Raw genomic sequence first — 25,563 nt, 5'->3', positions numbered from 1 at the left:
AATAATTATTCATAACACTCAATAACTACTTTTTTTTCTGACTGTCTTGTGCCTTGGACTAAGAGAAAACAAGTCATTTATTTTAGTTACATCTGGATATTTAACTTTCCTTAATGAGAGAGACAGTGCCATCCTCTTTTAGCTTTTAGAAATTTGAAGGACTTTAAAAAAAATAGCATCAAACATTTTTCTCCGGTTTACTGCTTAGGGTTGTGGAAAGGAAAACAAACCCATTTTACAGATTTTGTTACCCTCCTGAGTGCCCAGCATGTATCAGACAGATGATGGCATTTGTGTGGCCCGGTGGAGGTTTTCTAAAGGTATTCTGGCTTTCAGAAAGCTAACAGAGCTCCGTGCATCCCTGCCAAGATTTCCTTGCACTTGTGGGTCTGGTCACAGCTCAAAAGTCCAAGGCAAAGAGAGTCAAGTGGGACTAATGATTTAGTGGTCTCTCTGTCTGTGTGCTTATCTGAGGAACCCTTAACGGCCTGCTTTTCAGAGTGTGGGTGCCTAGTGCTTTCTGAAATTAAGGCCCCTTTAAGGTGTGTCAAGTTGGGCACTGAGAAACAGTGGTGAAAAAAATGACTGGTCACATTTGAAAATCTTGGCCCAATCGAGCTAGGTTATGGGGCTGTTAAACTCCCTCTGTGAAAAACTGGGTTCCTCAACTCCCCTGAAGCCACCATTACAAAGCAATAGAACGTACCACTCAAATTAAAAATGATACAGACATTCCAGTCATTTACCAGGAACTGTTATTACGAGCAGCTTTAGGGATGTGATAAATCCTTAGTCTATTGGCACATGAATTCATTCAAGATTAAGTATCTGGATCCATCAAATACTGAACTCCTCCCAAACTACAAACAGGAAATATTTAATTGGCGTATTAAAAATGTCATTAAAATAGAAAGTTAAAGTTAGGGAAACTGTCTATATATCACACATACCCCATCACAACACACATCCCATCCACTTGGTCTGATGTTCGGAGTGCTAAGTGGCTGCCATTGACTTGAAAAGGAGCTATAGGCATTCAGCACCTCTGACAATCAGGCCACGTGTACAATAAATAATGAGGTGGGGAATGTTCCTAAAGGCAGCCTAAAGTGAAACTTTTGGCAAGAAACTTATCCCAACCAGTTTGAAATACTCCAGATGTCTCTGTTTTTGAAGGAGCATCTTTAAGAGTCTCCTGTCCCATTCCCTTTTCAGGGGGTCAGGGATGTGGTTCGCCTCTTCCTAACCTAGGCCTGCTCAGTTGTGCTAAGGAAAACCTAGCCGCAGCATGCTGCAACCCCGCCTCTCTTCTCTCCCCGCATTATCATATTTACAGCAAGATGAATCGCAGCGGTCAGTCTCCATCCAATTTCTCAGGAAGAACAGCAGTACTGCCCCATGAAAGAGGGGCTTTAGCTCAGGCTAGTCTGGTTGCAGCTCTTGGGCTTTATCTCCCCAGTCCAGGTGTCTCTGGTCCTGTCTGCAGTACGGTGGGGGGAGGTGGCATTTAAGGTGGAGAGAAATCACTTCCATTAGTAATGCTGCCATAGTGCTGAAGAACCTACATTCCCTCTGGATGTAACTTCACCTCACTGCCCCAGCACAGGCCAGAGAACACAGGGACGTGTGTGTGGAGCAATGTTCACTTCCCAACTGGGAGAGCAGCTTTGATCTCTCCGTGTGTCTGCCTTGTCCATTTAGACAACATTGTGTCTCATTGTTTCCTTGATCTTCCCTGTGCCCATCCATTTTCTCTGCTCTAATACTTAGACTGTGAGCTCTTTGGGGCAGGGATTGTCTTTTTCTTCTGCTTTGCACAGCGCCTGGCACAATGGGGTCTTGGTACATGACTAGGGCTCGTAGGTGCTACAATAATAAGGATACAGCAGGAAAATCAATGGATCAGCAAGTCCCAGCTGACCTGGCTGAGCCCCTATCCTTAGCCATTGCTGCACACTGCAGCTGCAAACCTAGCAGAGTGGAGGCTAGGGCCAAAGGAGGTGGACCTTCCTTCATGCCAGCCTTCAGCTAGATCCGTCTGCAGGTGTCTCATAGAGCATTTCATCTAGCTTGCTCAATTCATCAGAATTTGTTCAGAGAGTCAGAGTAGTTGCTTCCGATATATGAAAGACATAAGAGGTCCTTGGGGGCAGTTGAGTTACTTCCATTACGCTTGAGCCGTTTCTTATATATTTATAGGAGTAGCTAAGCTTAGCCTGAGGGGTCATATTAGCAAGAATTATTGCTAAGTAGCATGAGATCATGATGCCACTGATTATGTTTTCCTCCTATTGGGTTATGGATAAACAAACAGGTAGCATTCAGCATCGGAATGATTACAAAATGAAGGGATTTGTCACAGCCCTAATGAAATTAGGTTCATAAGCAAATAAAAGCATGCTTGGTTTTCCAAACCACAGATCCCTATACACAGCCCCAGATGTCATGGAAATAAATATTACACCTGGCTGAAAGGAATCTATTCAACTTGTCCCTTCAAAATTAAAAATATCCTGGGTGCAACTATAAATAACAAGCTCTCCACATGGAGGAATACCTGCAGACCGCAGGGAATGTTTGACAACTCACTGCATGGTAAATCATTGTTATTCAAAGGAGTAAGATGTGTATATATGCACACGCAGAAAAGAACTCATTGTCTGTTCAGGGGAGCAATAAGGTTAGGGATCCAGATACTGCAAATGCAAACAAGTATGGAAGGGCAGTCTCTTTCTTGAGTGATGTCCCCTACTTGAACTCCAACATACTTGAACTTCAAAGTAAGTACTTGACATATTACCTGATAACTGGTAAGTGATTAAGTCCCAAACAGGAAAGAGAAACACAGAGCTAAATTCACTTCTCAGTTACACGTACCCAACCATACTGACTTCCCTTGAACTTGTTGGAGATCAATAGAAAAAACTGAGATGGAATTTGGACTACAGTATTACAGAAGTTATTAAAATGATTACAAAATCTGTATTTTATCCTGTGACTAAACAACTATGACATAACCTTGTAAGCCTCTCTTCTGACTATTCAAATAATTGTAGAAGTTAACTTATTTTCTTAGAATCATAGAATATCAGAGTTGGAAGGGACCTCTGGAGGTCATCTAGTCCAACCCCCTGCCCAGAGCAGGACCAATCCCCAACTAAATCATCCCAGCCAGGGCTTTGTCAAACCTGACCTTAAAAACATCTAAGGAAGGGGATTCCACTACCTCCCTAGGTAACGCATATTACCTGATAATATGTCGGTCTAGCTCTCCATTCCTACTTTATATTACCAGGGACAGAATGAGATGTATGGTTGAACAAGAGAGAGAGAGAGATCAGTTTTCCCTAACAGTTACATCTGTGGAAGAGCAATTAAAATTTCTTCCCATCTCATGTAACATTTAACGATGCAAGAAGCATGCTTTATAACAGTGGGCAATAAAACTCCTCTTTAAACCTTATAAGACCTTGATGTTTGCATGCTAAGGGACTCACACAGCACTTGTAATCATCATGATTACTTGAATTAGAAGTGGACCTGTGGGGAGAAAGGCAATTCTGTCTCATGGAGGATTTAGATATTTCAACATTTGATTTCATTCCAATCTGGAATACGTGACAGGCAGCAGCCTTCCGTTCCTGTCTTCTCTTCTGTATGGCTCTGAGACCTCTGGTTTGTAATGACCACTGTGTAGTTTGTGTTTTTATCAACCACCACCCTCTTACAGTCCTGTGCAGCAATTCTATTTATAGTGTCAATACAGTCATAAGAGAGGGAAGAGATTCTCAATGCAGAGATCTCCCTTTACCCTTGTCCTGCTGGCCTCTCTCTTCACCCTACTCCCGTAATGCCTTTATATACTCCTTTGCTACTCTTGCAGCCAACAGGCTAATTAGCTCCTTTGATTCCATCCAGCCCAGGCTGATCTAGTAATTAGCTCCATTTCTTTCAGTCATGCCCTCTCCAGGGAGAACTAACTGGATTCGCAGTGACGCTGCTGGTTCTTAGCACTCCGTCACAGAATGAACATTTTGAAATTCTTTACGTCATGACAGAGGGGTGGCCGGACCTAACCTAAGATGGGGGACATGTGCAAGTGCACATTGGTTAATTTGACCTGATTTCTAGGGCTGCAATTGCATCTACGCACTCCAGGTAAAGATGCCCCTGCCAAGGAGAGAGGTAGACAAGCTGTTAGGAAACCAGGCAGGGTGGAAACTTTGCCTGTGTTCCGCTGCAACGTGGTAAAAAAATAAACAACTCTGCTAAATCTTTCAATTTTGACAAATTAGAAAAAAATTCTGACCAGCTCGAATAATAAGCAAACTCTTTAGTATTGTGCACCTTTGCTAAATACTGCAACACTGGATATTCATGAGCTTTGCTGTTCAAAGTACTTTAACAGGTCTGCTTTCTTCATTGAAGACAAACTTCATGCCTGTGGGCATGCAGAAAAAGGACACTGGTCATATTACTTATGTTAGTTGCTAATAGAGCAAGATGTACTTTTGAATATGTATTTATATCCTCTCCTTGTTGGGAAGGGTTAGGGATGGCTTTGGTAGCTAGGGTCAGTCCACATGTTCCCAGTAAGTAGGTTGTGTTTTACCAATTACCAGCTCTTAATCTGATGCGGCCATGAGTATTGCCTTGCAGAATTAGATCTCCATATCACGGTCACAAATGAGGCTTCAATTAAGCAAGGTTCCTGAGCGCATGCCAAACCTTAACCATGTGAATAGTCCAACTGAAAGCAGCGGATAGCACTTCACCAGGTGGGCTGCCAAGGAGCAGAAACAGATACAGCCTCATAATTCAACAGGGGCACTATACGAAACTGCAGAAAGGTCTCTAAAATACAGATTTCATTTATCTAATATAATGATTTTCAAAATGATTGGCAACGAGAAAAGTTTTAGATACTACTTTGATCAAAGCTTGTTTGGGTCGGGTCTGTATTCTCATGACCAATCTCAGAAGGACGTGAGCTATACCTCAGCAACCATAGAAAGTTACATCTGAACTAGCACAAGGTTGCAGTATTTTAGTTCATACCATTACATCTGCCTTTATCTAATTACATAAAACAAAAAACATGCAACCACTTCATGTTAACTGAAGTCCAGTATTACTGGATTATCATTAAACTGTTGAAATGTGTAGATAATTTAAGGCTTAACAATTGTGGAAGTCAGGATAGACTGCCTCAATGCACTGGAGAGATGAAAGGATTATTCTGCCTCTTCTCCATCTGATAGAATTAACTGTCCTTAAATCCATAAGGCTTATTTTAAAAACATCTGTTCCTTGCTCTTTGTATTGTCCCTTCTCCTTACCATTACACTTGATGATCATAGAATTGTAGGACTGGAAGAGATCCTCAAGAGGTCATCTAGTCCAGTCCCCTGCACTTGTGGCAGGACTAAATATTATCTAGACCATCCCTGACAGGTGTTTGTCTAACCAGCTGTTAAAAATCTCCAATCTCCAATGGAGAGTGTACAACCTCCAGGGGAAATTTATTCCAGCGCTTAACCACCCTGACAGTTAGGAATTTTTTTCCTAAAGTCCAACCTAAGCCGCCCTTGCTGCAATTTAAGCCCGTTGTTTCTTGTCCTATCCTCAGAGGTTAATGAGAATAATTCCCCCGCCCCTTCTCCTTGTGACAACATTGTATGCACTTGAAAACTCTTATGTCACCTCTCAGTCTTCTCTTCTCCAGACTAAAAAACCCAATTTTTTTCAGTCTTGCCTCATAGGTCATGTTTTCTAGACCTTTAATAATTTTTGTTACTTTTCTCTGGCCTTTCTCCAATTTGTTGACAAATTTCATTTCAATTTTCATTTCCTGAAATGTTGCACCCAGAACTGGACACAATACTCGAGTTGAGGCCTAATTAGCATGGAGTAGAGCCGAAGAGTTACTCCTCGTATCTTGCATACAACACTCCTAATACATCCCAGACTCTGCTTTTTTTTTTTGCAATAATGTTGATTCATATTTAGATTGTGATCCACTATGACCCCCCAGATCTCTTTCTGCAGTACTCCTTCCTAGGCAGTCATTTCCCATTTTGTATACGTGCAACTGATTGTTCCTCACTAAGTGAGCTATGTTGCATTTGTCCTTATTGAATTTCATCCTATTTACCTCAGACCATTTCTCCAGTTTGTCCAGATCATTTTAAATGTTAATCCTATCCTCCAAAGCACATGCTATCCCTCCCAGTGTAGTGTCAGCTGCAAGCTTTATATGATATGTAGGATTGCTTCTTCAGGGGCTTCTTATCCAGTACAGGTGTAGACAGCTTTTTAAGCAGTGTCAATCAGAAATGTCCCTTGTCAGGGATATATATATTTACACCCTGTCTCAATAGAGCTAGCCTCAATGACTTCATAAAAGTACTACTTAGTCCTTGCTGAGAAGAGATGACCAACCCCTTTTTGTTCGTGTAATTATAAAATTCAATTAGATGCAATGGGCCAAATCTTGCTCTCCTCAGGAATTCCATTATTTCAGTCTAAACCTTTCCACCTGCCTTCTTTTCTTCTCCATGCAAAATTTGTCCTCTGGCTATAAGATACGTGGTAAAGTTTCCAAATCTTGGATGACTGAGAAGGGACAGATAGAATAAGTCAGAAAATAGAAGTGTGATACCGTAATGTGTAAGAATAGAATAATATCCTTTTAAATAGTTTGTGAGCCTCTAAGGGTGCCCACTGTGTTCTATTTTTTTTAGAAGCCACCAGAATCCAGCCACATTAGCAATGTGCATGTAGCTAGGCCTGGCATATTTGAATATGCTGAGTAAACAGACGCAACAGTCTCTACGTGGTCTCTCATAGTGTTATCATTATATAAAAGAAGCACCAAAAGAGATTGCAGGGGCAAAAGTCAAGCAAGACAGAAGAAATATGCAATAGGGAGAGTTCTTAATACAAGGAAGGATGATATGCGGGGTGAAAGTAGAGAAAGAGGGAAGAGAGGACACAAGAACTGAAGGCAGCTGTTGTTCCAAATCCTACCTCAAATGGAGCTATACTGATTTATACGAGCAGCAGAGCTGGCCCAACATCTGTCAAAGGAGAGTGACAATACTCCTACCTTCTGTCTGTCTTGTTTCTATAAAGTATTAACTCCTTACAGGCATAGGTCGAATTTTATTATGTATTTACGCAGAGCCTAGAACAATGGGGACCCTGGTTTCCTCTGCGGCTTCTAACCTACTACGGTAATACCAATACATAAAATAGGTAAGGGGGATGAAAAAGTGGAATGAAGCCAGGAAGGGAAAGAAGGTACAGCAAAAAGCAAGGGAGATGTAGTAAGTTGCTAAATTTGATACGCAAAAGTTGACAATAGGTTACAATAAAACACAGCACACAGTAAACGGATCACAACTGTCTTTGTTGTATTCGTTTAAACATCCAGGGGCACGGCTTAGCGCTGTGAAAACACAAATCTTTTTTCACCTTGGCTAATAAGCTTACTCCTAAGGCTAAAAGGTGCCAAATACACTTTTCAAGCCCTGACCTTAACCTCAGCCTAATAAAAATGTGTCCGACTTTAAAAAACATATTCTAAGATGATTTGTTGTTGCAGAGACAAAAACCATTATTCATTTTTTTCTGAAAAAGCTGGAGCCTGTTTGCCCTTCAGTCTTGGAACAAGGGACTGCACCAGATCATGAAGCAGTTCTGCAATTCTCTAATAGTTCTACAGATGCACACTCTTATCTCCTAGTGCTCGATTAGTAGATTTTTTCCCCCATGCACATTTGAGTTAATCCTTGAGTCCATTCATGAAGTTGGCTTGATGTGCTGTGTTAGAACTGATGCAACCTTGAAATTGGTCCAAATAAGTTGCTCATGTATTGTAGACCATTTTCAGTTACCTCATCCAGAATACCATCATGTACAAACTGCGATTTGCCAAGTGTTTCCCAGTGCTGCTTGAATTGTTATGCCGCAATTCAATTTCAAAGCCGTGTAGTAAATGTAGTAGTCTGCTAGTAACAGAGGCAATCTGTTACAATGAGCTCAGAAAGTCTGCTGCAGTCTTGTGCTAAGGACGCGCAGGGGATTTCAAGTGCTTGAAATGTTTATTTGTTTTTTTAAGAATTCTTTACTGTCATCTGCATTTATTGCTGGTGTCACGAGCTGCTATAATAATTTTCATCTCTTCATTCATACCCAGCTAAAATACATATTCTCATATTATCGGTTGGAAAAAAAATCAAAGTTCCTTTCAATCTCACATGAACACCTGGAAATCTAAGCAAGAAATTTACTATACAACATGCCTGATAAATTGCATATACATTTTCAAACCTCATGATATTTATTCTTGCCACCTTTTGGGTTTTGGACAGCTTCCCCTCGTGCAATGCAAATGCATTACCAATCACATGTCTAGTCTGAGTACATCTAATTTAATTTATAGTGATTTTTTATTTGTTAAGTCTTGATAGCATACTTGGCTCTGCACAGCATACAAATAAAGACATTCTCCTTTTCTCAAGGGGCTTACAGTCCAATCTTGCTGTAACGATAGACAATGTTGCCTACATCGAGTGTTCAGTTTAGACATGAATGATACTTTTGCTGTACAAATTTCAACCTATATTGTTATTTCTGTGTATCTTGAATCCTTCAAAAAGCTGCAGTAGGGGCCAGATCTAAATCACAGAACTGTAGGGTTGGAAGAGACCTTGAGAAGTCACCCACTCCATCCCCCCGTGCTGAGGCAGGGCCAAGTATAGTTAGACCATCCCTGACCAGTTCTTAAAAACCTCCAGTGATGGGGATTCCACAACCTCCACTGGTAATCTAGTCCAACACTTAAATGTCTGTAAAATTAGCAAGTTTTTCTCATTTCTAACCTAAATTCCTTTGCTACAGATTAAGCCCATTACTTTTTTATCCTACCTTCAGTGGACATGGACAACAACTGGTCACTGTCATCTTTATAGCTGTCCTCCTTAACACTGGAAGATGTTATCTGGTCCTCCCTCAGCCTTCTTTTCTCAAGACTAAACATGCCCAGTTTTTTTTCTTTCATCTATATAAACTTTTTCTAAACCTTTTATCATTTGTTCTTGCTTGCCTCTGGACACTCTCTAATTTGTCCAGTGAGGCACCCAATACTGAGCACAATGCTGCAGTTGAAACTTCACCAGTGCCTAGTAGAGCCGGACAGTTACTTCCTAAGTTCCCTCTAAGCTGCATGGCTTCCCAGCAGTCTATCAAGTGCCGCGTGCTTCAGGTGCCCCTCCCTCAACTGCAGTGCTGCTCCTGCCTTGGAGACCCTGGCGAGCTGCTCCTGGGAGCCTCATATTTGCTGTGCAGAGCAGCAGAGGGGGACGCTGATATCAGGGTGTCCCCCTCCCACCTTCAGTCCTGGAAACCCATCTCCACAAAGCTGGGAGAGGGGACACAACAGGGCTCAGGAGTGGGATGGAGGGAGCTTGCTGGTGACTGCTGCTGTGTCTGAACAAGCAGGCTTCAGAGGTGGTGAGTGCTGATCTACTTAAAAGGGCAACGTGTGTCTCTCTCTCACACACACACACACGCACACAGTATGTCTCTGTCTCACTCACCTCCCAACACATTATTGTTGTTCCTTCTTGATACTTCTTTCAAAGTGGGTTATTTTAGTTTTTTGACTGGTCTATGCATTTCACAGTTTTTATTTCTCTTACACTTAAATTTAACTCTTTGAGTAGTGAGTTCTAAAATGCCTAACCTGTCTTGGCTGGAGTAATTATCCCTATGGTAACTTTAAAAAAAATAAATCTAGGTTTTCTGTACAACCCCTAACATACAAAATTCAATCTGCACATGGATGGAAAAAGTTAGAGGGAACACTGATTACTTCCCCCCTATTTTATGTACAACACTCCTGTTAGTACACGTCCGATTTACTATAATCTTTTTCACAACAGTTCATGTTCAATTTGTGATCCATTATAACCCCCATACCCTTTTCTGCAGCACCATTACCTAGCCCATTATTCCCCATTTTGTATTTGTGCATTTGATTTTTCCTTCCTAAGTGTAGTACTTTGCACTTGTCTTTATTTAATGAGATGAGATTCATTTCAGCCCAGTTCTCTAGGTCTTTTGAGTTCTAGTCCTGTTCTCCAAAGTGCTAGCAACTCCTCCCAGCTTGGTGTCATCCACAAATTGTATAAGCTCTCTCTCCATCCTATTATCCAAGTCATTAATGAAAACGTTGACCAGTATTAGACCCAGGAGAGACCCTTGCAGGATCTCACTAGATACACCCTCCCAATTTGACAGTGTACCATTGATAACTACTCTTTGAATATGGTTTTCAATCAGTCGTACACCCACCTTATAGTAATTTCATCTATACCACATTTCCCTAGTTTATGAGAATGTCATAAACGTTTGCTAAAATCCAGATATACAAGTCAACAGCTACCCCCCTATCCACTAGTCCTGTAACCCTGTCAAAGAAGGAAATCAGATCCCACTGAAGTCAATGGAAAGACTCATCAACTTTAATGATATTTGGATCAGTCCTAAAATATCTAAAGCGTTTTTCCTTCAGATTCATTCATTCATTCCATTCCTCTTAATCTTTTTCCCATAAAAGCTCTACTCTGCTTGGTCATCAGTTCAATGTTCACTATATTTTTCTGTCCAGCTGGAAGCTCTGTTGTAGAAAGTCAGTGAGATTTTGTTTCTAGATCAAATGGTTAATTAGTAGCTTACAGGTACGTTCTTCTGTGTATCTGAGTACAATTTTCCATTAACAATAGCAGGAGTGTTTCATGAGCATTGAATGAAGACTAGTGCTGCTGATAAAACTCTCCTTTCCCATAAGGATTTCAAATGCCATATCCTTATGACAAGGCCCAATCAAGACAACTCGACTAGACCCTAGATAGATACACAGAGCAAAGAATCCTCTCTCCAGGCAGTGGACCCTATTGACTGGAGTAGTCCTTAAACTCCCCTTCAAATTTTTCCAGCCATTGTCCAGTAGACCCTCACTGTCCCACTGCCAGGGAAGTCTTCTGCCCCATAGGGTTTGCCCCACATTGCTCTGCAAACATTAATTAACCCAGGCTCACAACCCCATTGTGAAGCAGGTATCATTATACCCATATCAGAGATATCTAAACCAAGTCAACGAAGTTAAGGCCCCGATCCTCTAAGTGTTCTCCGAACCTTCTTCAACCTCCCTGGTCACTCAATTACAGGCCTAAAAGTCGCAATTATTCAACAACAAAAAACTTCAAAAACAGACTCCAACGAGAAACAGCAGAACTGGAATTAACCTGCAAACTAGACACCATTAAATTAGGCTTGAATAAAGACTGGGAGTGGATGAGCTAACTAAAAACTATTTCCCCATGCTAATTTTCCTCCTACTGTTACTCACACCTTCTTGTCAACTGTTTGAAATGGGCCAGCCTGATTATCATTACAAAAGTTTTTTTTCTCCTGCTGATAATAGCCCACCTTAATCGATTGGTCTCGTTAAGAGTTGGTATGACAACCCCCATTTTTTTCATGTATCGGGGGTAGCCATGTTAGTATATATCTTCCTACTGTATTTTCCGCTGCATGCATCTGATGAAGCGGGCTTTAGGCCATGAAAGCTTATGTTCAAATAACTTTGTTCGTCTCCAAGGTGCCACAAGTCCTCCTCGTTTTTTCTGCTGATACAGACGAACACGGCTACCACTCCGAAACCTCTCCCTCCAGTGATTACACTCAGGTGGGATTACCGTATAGGTTTGATTCAGTTTTTGTTTTGAGTGGCGAAATCAACATGACAGGTTTCAGAGTAACAGCCGTGTTAGTCTGTATTTGCAAAAAGAAAAGGAGGACTTGTGGCACCTTAGAGACTAACCAATTTATTTGAGCATAAGCTTTCATGAGCTACAGCTCACTTCATCGGATGCATACTGTGGAAAGTGCAGAAGATGTTTTTATACACACAAACCATGAAAAATGGTCATTATCGCTACAAAAGGTTTTCTCTCCCCCCACCCCACTCTCCTGCTAGTAATAGCTTATGTAAAGTGATCACTCTCCTTACAATGTGTATGATAATCAAGGTGGGCCATTTGATCTGGATGAATCATTCACGCTGGTGTGTACCCTGTCCTGTTGGGGACAGCAGACCTGACATTACTGTGAGTGTTCAGTGGATAAGGGGCTGACAGCTATAGGGGGGATGCTTCAAAGGAGCTTGGGGACTGCTCCGATTGTTAACCTGCAGGCCCAGAAGAGAATGTTTGGGTGGTTACAGGCTGGAGGTGTCAGGGAGCTGTTAAGCACAAGCACTTCTCCCTCTAGCTTAAGGCTGGGGTAGGGATGAGAGAAGATGACTCAGAATCCCAGGCACCCTGAGAACTATCACAATTACGTCCTGCTGCAGATACCTGCAAGATTTATCCTCAAGCCCCAGGGTTTTTGCAAGGGAGGCAGAAAACCCTGCCCAGTTGACAGAACTATATGGAGAAATCTTAGCCTCTCCATGGGGAAGGAGAATCCATCCATTCTTATAAGGACCAGAAGAATGCAATAACCGTTCTAATTAGAGCTGGAGCAGGAAATGTTTCTTCTTCCCATGACAAGAGCAATTTAAAAAAAAAATTCCTTTTAATCTTTCTTCAAAAGTTCAGGTTGTCATAAACAAAACCAAAAACCTTCAAACCAAAGATTTATGTACTTAATTGGTTTGATTTTCTGTCTTTGGTTTTGGAGTCATATTAGTCACTCATGGTCCCTGGGACAGCACTTACTGACAGACAGGATAATATACACAGAGCACCTTTTGTCCCAAAGAATCGTAAGGAATTGTAGTGGCCAAAGTTTGCACTCAGTTGTACACATCCATCCCATTAATTTAAAGGATGTAACTGAGGGCAGAAACTGGTTGTGTGTATTCTTGACCCCTCAGGGGTACATTCATTTTGGATGAAACATGATAGCTCATTAATAGTGCACAGCCTTACTGAACTGCACCTGTACCTTAAAATTAAAAAAAAACAGCAAGGAATATACTGCTATAGTCTGCAGAACACAATTATCTCATGCAGTAAGAAGGGCTGAAGACACATCAAGTATTGTAGACATGCTGTTGTCTGTCCGGGAAGGTCAGAGGTCACCAGCAGAAGCTATTTGAAAAGAAGAAGAAGGGGGAAAAAAACTTCTCTAATTAGGCGATCCAGGCAAAGGAAAGTGAAGGATATGAAAGGAATTGAGAGCAGTGTAGTTGAGAGTATGATAAACAGGGTAACGAGATTTTTTTAATCATATTGCAGGGTGCGTATTACCTTCATTTGATCCTTATACTGAAACCAAAGGATCTAAATTCCACATGAGGATTTAGGGTTGAGCTGGGTGAAAAAAAAAATGGAATTTCTGTTCCACAGGAGTTCTGACATTTCCAATTTTGATTTTATTCCAACTTGGAATAAAAACCAAAATTTCCCATGGAATGAAAATTAAAAAATAAATAAATTTGGAACTCAAAATGTTTCATTTCAATATCGAATTGTTTCATTTTGATAATGTCAAAATATTTTGCTGTGATAAGGTAAGGTATTTTGATAGTGTCCGAACAATATATGTAAATATAATGTAATAATAATATTAGAGTCAAAATAAAAGTTTCAACATTTTGGAAATATTCTAAATGAATCATTGACTTTATTTTGCTGAAGAGTTCATTGAGACCTACATATTTCTATAAAATGTTTAGATTTCAATGAAATTACATTTGCTGATGGAAAATCATTCCGTCAAAATTTTTTCAACCAGCTCTAATTTAGGGTTAGATTGTGCCACATTTACTCATAAGAAGTATAACCATATTCTGCCAATAGTCAAGTTGAAATCAATGGGGCTTTCCATGGAGTCAGGTGCCACTCAATATGAGTAAAGATGGCAGAATCTGACACTACATAAAAAATCACGTCGTTAACATACTTAGAGCCACATTTTCAATCTGTAAAGATGATGGCTATTAGGGAAGTATAGAAATGTGCACTGGATACACAGAGGGAGACCAAGCAGATCTCTCTTCATCCCACGTAAGCTTTGGCAGTAATTAAGCTTGTGTTTATAGACCTTGCTCGTTTGAATGTCTTGTCAGAAGTGCTCAGACTGTGCTACAGTCTATTTGCATGTGATAAAGACCTTTCCAGATGGCAACTCATTTCTGAACATATGCAGTGCATATGCATATGGCAGTACCATCACAAAGATGATTTTCAGAGACTTTAGAGCATTATGACAAAATAAACTCTTACGCCACGTTATTAAGAAAACCCACTTCAACCCTTAGCATCCCAAAGATGCATGAGGTACTGTCTCTCTGACCAAAAACTTCTTTTAAATGTGCTATTGCTGATATCATACAACTGGATATGGCCATATGGTGCAGTTTTCAGGCAGGAATCTTTATTTCTGTGAGGATTTTTTTGTGTGGAACCCTGACATTTAATTTAGGTTAAGGTCCCAGGAATCGAGTCCCTCACAAAATGCGACTCTTCCTGCTGCACTCATCCCATACAGCAACCATTTTTGGTATTTCTGCAGCAGACAGCCCACGAAAGCTTATGCTCTAATAAATTTGTTAGTCTCTAAGGTGCCACAAGTACTCCTGTTCTTTTTGAGGATTCAGACTAACATGGCTGCTACTCTGAAACCAGAGATATTAAGTGACTTCAGAAATGGCAGAACAGCCAATTAATTGCAAACTCAGGATTAGAATCCATGTTTCTTGACTCCCAGTGCCTCAGTCTAACCAGTCAATGTTGTTGGCTTCTGAAGACACACACACACAAAACACCTTTGCTACCTGCCTGATGATATGAAGAAGTATGACAAGGCAGGGAGCCCCACACACATGGCAAGGAAAAAACTGACATTGTGCCCCGAAGCAGGCAAAAGGCCTTGCAGTCACCGGGATAGTAAGGAGAACAGGTTCCTGAGGGTTTGGCTCACAGTAATCTATTAATTACATTTACAGCAAGTGGTTAGAAGAAGTTATCTGGGGAGTGATCCGAAGCTGAAATGACAGCAGGCACCTGATTCTCCTGAGCATGGGATGTAAACCAACATTATGGAGAGTCAAAAGGCCAGATAGACGTGATCTCAACATTAGGGTCCAAAGCAGTATTTCCAGCTTTGAACTCTGGTTGATCAGGCATTAACATTTGTCTGGGACCAATCCTGCTGTGCAAGTTCATTTTTCCTTGTACTAACAGGGACTCAACAACACTGAATATATAATACATTGTGAAAACATAAAAGAGCAAACAACTCACATCCTGTTCAGCTTCAAAACTGAGCTCCCTTATACAATTCCAGATTCCAGCTCTCCCTGAGTCCCATCACAAATCTAACATAACTTCTGCAACGAGTTATCCTTATTCCTACTGAGTGGGTCAAGAGGAGACCTCCCAAACACTAAAGGGCCTCAATGTGGAGACGGATTGTCCACTACCTGGCATCCATGCAAACAGGTGCAAAAAAACTCTGAGCTGGTAGTATTTTACTGTCATTTTGCATTGGTATAAATGACTCCAGAAGGTGCAAGGCCACAGAGAAGATGACTGTGTGTATTTCTTTTCTGTCTTTGTAAATTGTCTTGCATAGTGTACAAATATTAAACAGGGATGGCCAGAGCCAACAAAAATACTGGTTTTTGAACATTCATTCAAATTCTAAATGGCTGATTTTTTTCAACTGCCCCTATTCTTAGTGCTCATTTATATTCATTGTTCACAAACATTCATGATAACGGTATTTTGCTTGCACAAATATTTAGGGAATGACTGCTCATTCAACAAACATGGGCAAGGGAGACAGTGATGTCTTGTGACTAGCACACTGCACTGTAAATCTGGAGACCTGAGTTCTAATCCTGAGTCAGTCACGTTGAGTAAATCACTTCACCTGTCTGTTTAGATAATCCCTACCTTGAAAAGTTTACTGTCTGACAAAGTTTATTCAGTACATAAACACACTGGAGTAATGTCACCTGTTCCATAAGTGCATTTACATTGTGGGTGTTTGATTTCAAATGACTATCAAACAGTTTATCTAGATGCATAAAAGAAAGAAATATTCCTGAGTAAAATACTGACTCCATCCACTTTTTAAAATGTTCACTGCTTCACATAATTGTTGAAATTCTAGATATAAAGTTATGACATCAAAGATTCACTGTAAGATTTTTGCACACTCCTTGTTGTTATTACATTCCTGTTTCCCAACTTCCCATAATTGCTACTCTGTGTTGTTGCCAACAATGCAGACGGAAAGATAATGTATACTGAAGTGCCTTAGACAGAATTAGACAATGAAATACGTGAGGCAAAGTTGTTTAGTAGAGGGAAAAAAGTCAAATAGATGCTAACAACTTTGTTTAGCTGGTTATTTCCATCTTCTTTTGTATTACTTTAAACATACTGCACCTGTTTAAATTATCCCTCCACACCTTTTTTGGGCAGGTTATGCATTTGTTGCCGGAAGCCCACCCTATACCCAACTTCAGTTGACTTCAGCAGGTTTCCTATACATTGAGAGCAGCAGCAGCAGCAGAGTTTGCAATAAGTATGTGTTTGGAGGAGTCACCAGGAACTCAGTCTGTGTACACATGGCTGGAATACTAGCTGAAGTTGCAGCACCGCTGTAAATAGTTCTCTTAATTAAGAACAAGTTTAGTTTTACAAACATGGAGTCCTTTCATGTTGCCCAGCCCATGGTACATGAAACTATCACCACCTCACAGGATCAGACTCTGTAGTCCAAATGTCAGCTGCTGTAGATTTGCTGACTTCACTGATTTTATTCCAGCTGAGGGTCACGCCCTGTATATGTATTGTGGTGATAAGAGCTATAAAAAGGCCAATAAATTAAATATACTGGATGTGAAGATAAACACTGCAGTTAAAACTAAAAAAGCACCATTCAGTTAGGCTATAACTTACTTGTAAATTTTAAGTATCCGCTCTTATAATGTCCCCATAACCTCATTTATGCCCTCACTCATTACGAACAACAATAGAAGCAAAGTAGTATCTTGCTTCTTGAGGATATTAAGTTCCTCCTCATCTCTTTCTTCTTTTTAATTGCACCCATTCACTTATTTTTATCTGACAATCACCTTATCAGAACTGCAAGTGAGGGCAGTATTCAGGTAACTCTCTCTAATTAGGTCACATCATGAGAGTCTAATGGTGTGAAATCACAGGAACGCTGACTTTTGATATGCCAGCTAACAGCAAATGATGAGTTGCCAAACATAATCAAGCAAGTCAATTACAAGAGTTATTAGCAGAGCCCAGCAGGATAAGTTGTGTGTGCTCATTACATAGCTAATAGATTTGCACTATAGGAACAGTAAGATCCACATGCATGACACCACACTGATTTTCCTCTAAATTTTCCAAGCAGCATGTACCACGGTGACTAATAGAGCTGATCAAAACTTTTCAAGTGATTTTTTCTCCTGATAAAATATCGGGGTTTGTCAAAATTTACTCTCCTCCCCCCCAGAAAAATGGCAATTTTGAGGATATTTTCCAATTGTTATGATAAAATTCTAAACAAGACATTTTGAATCTATACTTCAAAATAGAAATGTTTCAATTGAAAATTGACATTTATCCTTTTAACATTACCAAATCTAAATTTTTAGGAATTTCTCATTCCTTGAAAATTTGGTATTTTGACTTTGAATTTGTGGTTTGACATCTGCCAACAATCCTATCTTAAAATATCCAAGCTTGTTATTATTTCAGTTTTCCTGAAGTTGCCTAGTCTCATTTTATACCAACTTTTCTCTTAAGCAAGCTATTCCAAGTTCTCCAAAATCTAGGGTGACCATTGGGCCACTTTATCTATGCTAAAGGTCATAGGCCTATGCTTCACTTATACTACTTGTTTAAGCCAATGTCTGACAGGATGTAGGCGGGTAGTTTCCTTGCACTACCTGTTATGTAAAATAAGGCTAAGCTGGACCTAAAAACTACGAGGGGGTTATGACAAGATGCAACATGTAGATGAAGAAGACAAGAAAGACAAAGTTACGGTAAGATCGTCATGGTTTCTCATTGCAGATAGTAGTCCATCCTCACCACCTGCATAGCCATTGGCAGCGGGAAGCTTCTTTAGATAAAGCCTACAGTAGCATAAAGACTCCTCTAGCCTTTGGTTTCCTCAACAATGTTGAGTATAAGTCTGGCCCAGTGATGGTCTGGCCCATATGCCGTGTACATAATACATTTCTTTGCTCTGGTAGTTTCCCTTAACTTTCGTAACTACTTAAGCCATCCATGTACCAACTACTCATTCAGTCAACATAAATCATGTAGAGTTAAGGGACTTCCAGCACACCAAATGAAGAAAAAAAATCAATGATAATGAAAACAACATCACCAACAGTATAAATATTAGGTCACAGCCTAAGATAGTGGAAATCAGGGTCACCCTAGTGAAGTCAGTGGAACAACTGTTTACACCATCTGAGAATCTGAGATTTACAGATGGAAAATTGATTTGGTCATTCTAACTTCTTCAAAGTTATAAATGATGATATGATCAAATTCATGATTAGCTATTGTACTAAAATACTTTCCCTTATATGGACACAATACAGATGGTCAGGTAAATTAGTGTAGACTAAAGTTACTTTGGGGAAATAGATTTCAGAGTAACAGCCATTTTAGACTGTATTCGCAAAAAGAAAAGGAGTACTTGTGGCACCTTAGAGACTAACCAATTTATCTGAGCATAAGCTTTCTTGAGCTACAGCTCACTTCATCAGATGCATACTGTGGAAAGTGTAGATCTTTTTATATACACACAAAGCATGAAAAAATACCTCCTCCTACCCCACTCTCCTGCTGGTAATAGCTTATCTAAAGTGACCACTCTCCTTACAATGTGTATGATAATCAAGGTGGGCCATTTCCAGCACAAATCCAGGGCTTAACAAGAACATCCAAGGAGTGGGGGGGTAGGAAAAAACAAGGGGAAATAGGTTACCTTGCATAATGACTTAGCCACTCTCAGTCTCTATTCAAGCCTAAGTTAATTGTATCCAATTTGCAAATGAATTCCAATTCAACAGTTTCTCGCTGGAGTCTGGATTTGAAGTTTTTTTGTTGTAATATAGCAACTTTCATGTCTGTAATCGCGTGACCAAAGAGATTGAAGTGTTCTCCGACTGGTTTATGAATGTTATAATTCTTGACGTCTGATTTGTGTCCATTTATTCTTTTACGTAGAGACTGTCCAGTTTGACCAATGTACATGGCAGAGGGGCATTGCTGGCACATGATGGCATATATCACATTGGTGGATGTGCAGGTGAACGAGCCTCTGATAGTGTGGCTGATGTGATTAGGCCCTGTGATGGTGTCCCCTGAATAGATATGTGGGCACAGTTGGCAACGGGCTTTGTTGCAAGGATAGGTTCCTGGGTTAGTGGTTCTGTTGTGTGGTGTGTGGTTGCTGGTGAGTATTTGCAGGTTGGGGGGCTGTCTGTAGGCAAGGACTGGCCTGTCTCCCAAGATTTGTGAGAGTGTTGGGTCATCTTTCAGGATAGGTTGTAGATCCTTAATAACGCGTTGGAGGGGTTTTAGTTGGGGGCTGAAGGTGACGGCTAGTGGCGTTCTGTTATTTTCTTTGTTAGGCCTGTCCTGTAGTAGGTGACTTCTGGGAACTCTTCTGGCTCTATCAATCTGTTTCTTCACTTCCGCAGGTGGGTATTGTAGTTGTAAGAATGCTTGATAGAGATCTTGTAGGTGTTTGTCTCTGTCCATCGGTGATCTTCCTGATAACACCATCCTGGACACTATGGATGTAGAAGCCCTCTACACCAACATTCCACACAAAGATGGACTACAAGCCGTCAAGAACACTATCCCCGATAATGTCACGGCTAACCTGGTGGCTGAACTTTGTGACTTTGTCCTTACCCATAACTATTTTACATTTGGGGACAATGTATACCTTCAAATCAGCGGAACTGCTATGGGTACCCGCATGGCCCCACAGTATGCCAACATTTTTATGGCTGACTTAGAACAACGCTTCCTCAGCTCTCGTCCCCTAACGCCCCTACTCTACTTGCGCTATATTGATGACATCATCATCATCTGGACCCATGGAAAAGAAGCCCTTGAGGAATTCCACCATGAGTTCAACAATTTCCATCCCACCATCAACCTCAGCCTGGTCCAGTCCACACAAGAGATCCACTTCCTGGACACTACAGTGCTAATAAGCGATGATCAGATAAACACCTACTGACCGCTATTCCTACCTACATGCCTCCAGCTTTCACCCTGACCCCACCACACGATCCATTGTCTACAGCCAAGCTCTGCGATACAACCGCATTTGCTCCAATCCCTCAGACAGAGACAAACACCTACAACATCTCTGTCAAGCTTTCTTACAACTACAAGTACAGTACAAGTACGGCAACATTTTTAATTACTTTTGGGTCATGAACATTTCTCATTTTCGAATCTCATTTCTATGTAATCAATAGATCACCTTAAAGCTACCTCCAATAATGACTGAATAAGAGGCGCTAATGAGTTTACTTAGAAAAGAAACACTTGAGCGAGTGTGTAACTAGCTCTTACTCATTGCAACCCTAGTTCCAAAATAGTATTATAGTACAGCATGTGTGTATATATACACATACATTCTATACATACACACACACACCCCTGGCAGTTCATTTAGATTTTGACTCAGTATGGTTTATATCAGAGGTTCTCAGAGTGTGGGGTGCCCCCTTCAGAGAAGCTGTAGGGGAAAAAAATACTCACACAACTCACAATTTTACCCACAACAATGAATAACTAGCAAAACTGATTCCTCCAGACGTATCAGTTCCTCAGAGGGCACTGTGCATTTTGATGGATTTCTATTAAGACTGCATAACATTATTCCGAGTTGTTGCCATCTGTACGTTAAACGTGCACCCTGTGTCACAGATTAATTATAAGCATCAACCACCATCACAGTTTTGCTTTTTCTCTTATTACAGTGGATCGTGGGCTCTGTTTGAGTCACTGTCTTACCGTTTATAATATTTTGTCAGAGTTGCATTTTTTTAATCGGTATATGTACTTGTGCGGGGAAGGGATCATACACTAGTACAGACACAAAGAAAGGAGCGTGTGATGAAATAAGTTTGAGAACCACTGGTTTACGCCATTGTGTCTGAAAGATAGTGAAAATGTGATTTGATCTATTCTAACACGCCAAGCATATGTGAAAACAAATTAAGCTAAGGCTTTACATTAACATGCTCATACATGTGCAAAAACAGACACACTTAAAGAACTATGGATTAGAGCAGGGCAAAATTAGGCTGAAAAACTTTTCACCAAAAAAAAAAAAATGCAGATTCACGTAGACAAAACTTTTCATGAATACACGTACATTTCTGTGAATTATTTCATTCAGAAAAAAAGAAAAAAGTGGAAATGGTGAAATGAAGTTTCTCAGGCTAGCTTCACAGGGGGACTTAGACACCATTCACAAAACTGGTGAAAAGGAGGAGGTGGTGGTCTTATACCCAACAGCTCAGTGATTAGGGAACTCACACGGGAAATCACATCCCTGTTCAGGAGCAGACACTTGATCTCAGGTCTCCCCCATCCTAGCTGAGGGCCTTAGCCACCAGGTTCTAGGGTCAATATCATTCAGTCTCTCCTGTTGAAGTTGTTCCACAATATTCATTGCAGCAGGGACTGGAATACAGGTGTCTCCCTCCCAGATGAGGGCTCTAGCCCGTGACTATAGAGCAGGGATCAGCTACCTTTGGCACACGGCCCATCAGGGAAAGCTGCTGGCAAGCAAAACTGGTTTGTTTACCTGCAGCGTCCCCAGGTTCAGCCAATCACAGCTCCCATTGGCCACGGTTCACAACTCAGACCAATGGGGGCTTCAGGAAGCGGCGCGGGATGAGGGATATGCTGGCTGCTGCTTCCCAGAGCCCCACTTGGCCTGGAATGACGAACCGCGGCCAGTGGGTGCTGTGATCGGCTGAACCTGCGGACGCTGCAGGTAAACAAACCATCCCGGCCTGCCAGTGGCTTTCCCTGATGGGCTGTGTGCCAAAGGTTGCCGATCCCTGCTATAGAGTCATCCTTCACTGGGCCAGACTAAGAGTGAGATTTAAATATTTATACGAAGTGGAACAGCTTCAACAGGAGAGATCAAGAAAGCTCCACCCCAGAATACCCAGGTGATTAGGGCATGGCCTGATTCAAGTCCCTGCTCCAGAGCGAGGGCTTAAACCTGGGTCTCCCACCCCACAGGCAAGTTAACTGCCACGTTATCGTGGATGAGAGTTGCTCCACCTCCTCGTTCTGAGATTTGTGAATCTAGCCCTTTGTTTCCAAATGTCCTTTGCTCTTATTCAAATACAGAATACAATTCTAAAAACTCAACACCACATTTCATTTCAAGTCAAACAAAACATTTAGTGTGAATTTTTTCCTTGTTTGGAATCATCAAAAAAATCCAAAATGTTGCCATTTCGGATGGACTTGAAACGATTTCCCCTCTCCCTCCATTTTTTGGAACTGCCAGCAAAAGCAAAACAAAACACACACACACCCCCCATCAGTTATTTGCCCAGCTCTACTCAGGTTACCTTATAGGTTCTGAATTAACATCTTTGTGTACTACGCAAACCAGTATAAGAACAAGAAACAAGACACTACAGCTCTGCCTCCACTAGAATATTGGAGTGCTGGTAATTGAACCCCTGGCAGTGGAGTACAGAAAGATCACCTAAGCAGTGACTGGTGCATTGTGGGACAGTAGTAGCAGGGTCTGTTTTCCATGGAGTATGCCAGCAATTGCTGTTCAGTCGCGGGCACCATGGATAACTAAGTAGCTACCTTAGGTGGAAGCAACTCCCATCCATACAGTGGTTTTAATACCGTGTGCTGTCAGGGGAACTTTTGTGTGTGCATGTGATGTGTGTTACAGGCCTGTTAGTAAGTCTGCCAAATTCCTCTACAGGAACAGGGCCTTTTTGAGCAAGAGTACTGAAGACTCTGAAGCCATGCAAAATTATTCAGACCAGCTGTTTCTGTAATTGTGGTAGATTAGGAACATTTACAATGCTGGATTAAGTTTAGAAGAGGTCTGGCTCGTACAGATCAGGATATACTTTTCTTAGATCCAGCTTGTTGTGTTCAACTACTTGACTGCTAAATAATGTATCTATTATGGGGCAGATGACACAGCAGGTGCTGTCCCCTGTACCGGGTGCCTACCTCACCTTGAGTATTTAACAGAATCAGTCATATTGGATGTGGGGAAGATCTAAAGAGGTCAGCCAAGGCAGGATTGTTTCCAGTGGCTTATTTCCTAGTGCTTTGTGTAGTTAAGCTTTCAATGTATCAAACGGTGGAAGTTCCCTAACTCCTACTGAAAGATCAGTCCACACTCCAATAGACCTCCCACCACGAGGAAGATTTTCCTGGAAGGCTGGCACTTCAGAGGAATGCAGAAGCAAAAGAATTAAATGTCTTTAAAATTCTTACTTTCACATAGACATTGTTCTTGTGCAATTTGTTATTATATCATCTTGGGTTGTAATATAATTATTAGATGTAAAGAATGGTAGTGTCTCATGCCACATAGAGGGTAGATCATGACTTGGACTACATGCTTATGCAAGGGAGTAAGAACTCCTATCATACCCCATCCTGGCTATCGAGACCTTAAAATAATGCATATTGGAGTAATGCATGCATCACCTGCTTACATCTGTTCCAGAGGGTGAGAAGAAGCAGGGACTGGATGGAGCATGTCTTGTCTATCTTTGCTGCGGGCCAGCAAACCACTATTTGCTGGCCCGCGCAGCTGACCTGGTCCTGGGGAAAAAGGTTGTTGTAGTAATTTGCTGTTGGTAGATACCATCAGCAAACTGTTTCCCTCTCCCCCGGTGAAGCCAGGACAAAGCAGGGGAGGAACAGTATCTCAAGGTAGGTCTACAATACACTGTGATACAGAAACAAAACAAAAACAACACAACACCATGGCAGTGAGTCTCAGAGCCTGGGTCAGCTGGCTTGGGATGCAGGGCTAAAACAACAGTCTAGACAATCTAGCTTGGAGTGGAGCCCAGGCTGTGAGACCCTACCTACCGCACGGTCTCAGAGCCCAGGCTCCAGCCTGAGCCCAAAGAGATCTACACTGGTCTGAGGCAGCTGCGGGTCTTCTATTGCAGTGTAGACATACCCTCAGATGCATTTCTCCAAGTCACAATACCTTTCAGAGCTTCTCTTGGGATAATGCTACTTACACATCACCCCTTGCTCAGGGCTGTTCCCAAAGTAAAAAAAAAATCGAGCCTTTAAGCTCTTTGTGTAGGGTTGTTTCGATATTTAAAAGAGTAAAAGCACACTTTGAAAGGAGAGAAAAAATAAATGTGACAAAGCTACCCTGATAAGCACCCAAGGACCTAACCATTTTTTACAGTCCCTCCAATCCCAAACAGTCTGAAAATGTTTAACAAGTTATGAGACATATTCTGGTTTCAGATCATGCCCGCAGCTTCCACTGAAGTCACTGGGAGCCACATGCACTTCGCCATGGTCAGTATTTGTCACTTTCTCGCCAGAGAAACACAGCCTTGAGGAGGTAATGCGATGGCCACGCAACAGTTCACAGCAACTCTGCACAAAGAGTGTGGCATCCAGTTGAGGTGCAGAAGGCAGCATGTAAATTAATCATTTTAGGATTTGTCCTAGACTTCAGAGCTAACATGGCAGGGACGCTGTGAATCTCTGTCTTCAACCCAGTAAGGACAATTTTAATTTCTTCCAGTTTATAGTGTAGTTCTCTCTGGTTTATAATTCAAACGGAGATATTGAGTTATGCACAATAGCTCTTCCCTTACTCCCAGGTTAGAAGTGGGAAGCAGCACATTTTCCATTGTGTCAGTTTCACTCCCTCACCCCCAATTTTAGGGGAATTAACTCTTCCAGTACAGATTATTTACCTCTTGCTCAGTGAGTTTGTTCAAAACAGGGAGAGGCCTTGCTGTGGCTACATCATATTTGTATGACATCACAAGACATACTGGAGACCTCACATATTTGAGACTGTTAATTGAACCATAGAAGATCAGGGTTGGAAGGGATTGGAAGGGTGAGGTCATCTAATCCAACCCCCTGATCAAAGCAGGACCAATCCCCAATTTTTGCCCCAGATCCCTAAATGGCCCCCTCAAGGATTGAACTCAAAACCCTGGGTTTAGCAGGCCAATGCTCAAACCACTGAGCTATCCCTCCCCGAGCTCTCTTGCCTTCTCATACGCTTAAGGCAGCCATTGTTCTGCCAAGTGAACTGACTAGAGTGACACATTTCTAAAAGTTCTCTATCATCCCCATATGCAAACAGCTGCCTGTGGATTAGGCAGCCTTTGTTTTCATTGTGTCTTGGTAGCTTTGGAAACATGTTGCTGCTGCAATGGGAAGATGTGCTGCACAGGGCTTCTGCAAATAGTCAGTGTTC

This window comes from Lepidochelys olivacea (assembly GCF_965140295.1).
Source record: "Lepidochelys olivacea isolate rLepOli2 genome assembly, chromosome: 9".
In the NCBI taxonomy this organism is placed as follows: domain Eukaryota; kingdom Metazoa; phylum Chordata; order Testudines; family Cheloniidae; genus Lepidochelys; species Lepidochelys olivacea.
The sequence above is the reverse complement of the archived record's forward strand: the minus strand, read 5'-3'. Positions refer to the sequence as shown.